We start from the raw sequence: 2494 nt of genomic DNA, 5'->3' as shown, positions 1-2494 counted from the left end.
TTTTTTTTTTTTTTTTTTTTTTTTTTTTTTTTTTTTTTTTTTTTTTTTTTTTTGTCTCATTCATTCCCAGTTCAATTTACCATATGCTTCTTGTGGATATTTTACAGCTTCTAGGGCACTGCTATACATTATGGGCCTTTAATATTTTTTCTTATGTTAAGCTTTACTGAATCATCTGCCTTATACCATTATGGAGAGATAGGGTGATAAAAATGCTCTTTAAAATACCTTTTGACTCCTGCTTTGCAAGAGCAAGGCCCCAAGTTTGATCCCCGGTACCAAAAATAATATAATAATAATACCTTTTGAAACTATTTCCCTTTAAAATCTGAAAATAGGGGCTTATTCCCTGTGCTGATGGGTGGAATCAGTAGCTGGAATCATTTGCCCTAGTGTGGACCATGACCTTTTCTTGACAGTAAATATTGCAGAGATTACAGAACCTGACATTTCCTTTCCCCCAGTGCCTGAGGTAAACATCATTCACACCATTTACATGTTCTATATCTTGACAGGGACTCAAATACAGCCATTCTGGGCACAGAATAAAAGATTTATTTTGTTTGAAAGATGAGCTTTTCGAAAAGCTGTCTCTTTTTGAGCAATATCTGCTCATTCTAAAACTATATCCCATTCCTCATCATTACACCCTAACCTGGTATCTTCCTCATTTTGTCAGATTGAATCTTTTTATTGGGCTACCGTATTGCCTAGATCCTTCAAGAACTGTTGGGGCTGGGAATTTGGCTCAGTGGTTCCACCACCTGCCTGGCAAGTGCAAGGGTCTGAGTTCAATCCTTGGTACCAAAAACAAAAGCAAAACAAAACAAGCTGTTGATAAATTCATGGGCAAGCAAGCTCTGTACCTTCAATGAGCAAAAGTTGTGGTAATACATTTATATACAGCACATGGATATTTACCTACAGCTTTTTGAATAATTTCTAAAACATCTTCAGGTATGCCTTTTCATTTTATTTTAAAAAATGCCCTGTGGCTTAGGGAAGACAGCAGTTATACCACAAAGAGCTTGTGCCAAGTACGGCACTGAAAATGCATGAGTTCTGTCTGGCTTACTTGCTACATTTGATGACTTGAATCACTGAATTCCCAGATCAGGACTCACCACTGCTTTCCAAATCATGGTTGGTGGCTTTATTGATTTTGGTCATGGTGGTGATCTGTATTTCCCTCCAATGATTTCATATAACGGGGGAGACTATGAAACATTCCTTTGTTTTTCTAAAATGACACTTGTTAGGTGCCATTTGTGTCATTAGCCTGACTCTGTATGTCATTTCAGTATCTCCAAGAATTTGTCCTCTAAACATTTTATGAAGGTCAAATGAAAACACAATGGGCAATGTCCTACTCATTGTGGAAATGTACGAAGAGGACAAAGTAGATTGTGCCATTGTTTAACTTTGTATGTATTTTATCTGAAGATGAAGGTCTTTGTAGAATCCTAAGTGATTCAGACTATGGCCTCAGAGAAGTTACTTAACTTCTGTTATGATTTGAATATGAAAGATCCCCTGGAAGATCATCTGTTGAAGGCTGGGAACCCGAAACAGCAATGTTCAGAGGTAGAGCCTTTCCAATATGTTTGAGGACCCCAACTTCATAGATGAATTGACACACTGATGGATTCATATTGTAATGGGTTTGCGGGGGGAGTTGTTATAAAAACAAGGTTTCGTTTCCTGTTTCTCTGGACACCAGGAAGTAAGCAGCTTTGCTCACCTCTGTGATCCCTAGTATGTGCTTTGGTGACTTCACAGGCACAACAGACTCCAGGTACCATGGACAGAAACCTCTGAAACCGTGAGCTGAAATAAGGCTTTCAACTTAAAAGATGATTTTCTCACAGACACAGCTGACAAAACACTCAGAGACAAGAGTTTTATCTTCTGAAAAATGCAGAGCTATGAGCACTAGCAACCATGTAGGTAGAAGTGCCTGGAATATAGTAGGTTTTACTAAATATTAGTGTTAATATTTGGTATTACTTTTGTGTCCCAAGAAAATAAATTGTAGAAGGAAAATGCATTAAGTTAATTTTCACTGAAATAAATACTGTAGTTCTGAAAGCAAAATATTTCTCAAATGGGATGTCACAGATCTAAATTGTACAACACTTTTTTTCCCCTCCAGCCTTTGAAAAAAATCATGCAGTCATTTGATATGACTTTTTACTTTTTGCATTACCTTTTATTATTATGTTATGATGATAAAAAACATAAATTTCATGTTTAGATTTGGAGCCTATCCTCAGGGCATCTCATTATGGATGTACAAATATCCCCAAATAAATCTGAATCTGACGCACTTCTGGTCCCAAGCTTTTTGTATAAAGCACGTAAAAAATCATGCAGTCATTTGATATGACTTTTTACTTTTTGCATTACCTTTTATTATTATGTTATGATGATAAAAAACATAAATTTCATGTTTAGATTTGGAGCCTATCCTCAGGGCATCTCATTATGGATGTAC

Source organism: Fukomys damarensis, unplaced genomic scaffold (genome assembly GCF_012274545.1).
Source record: "Fukomys damarensis isolate Sample0158 unplaced genomic scaffold, DMR_v1.0_HiC HiC_scaffold_4, whole genome shotgun sequence".
In the NCBI taxonomy this organism is placed as follows: Eukaryota; Metazoa; Chordata; class Mammalia; order Rodentia; family Bathyergidae; genus Fukomys; species Fukomys damarensis.
This window is presented reverse-complemented; position numbering follows the sequence as displayed.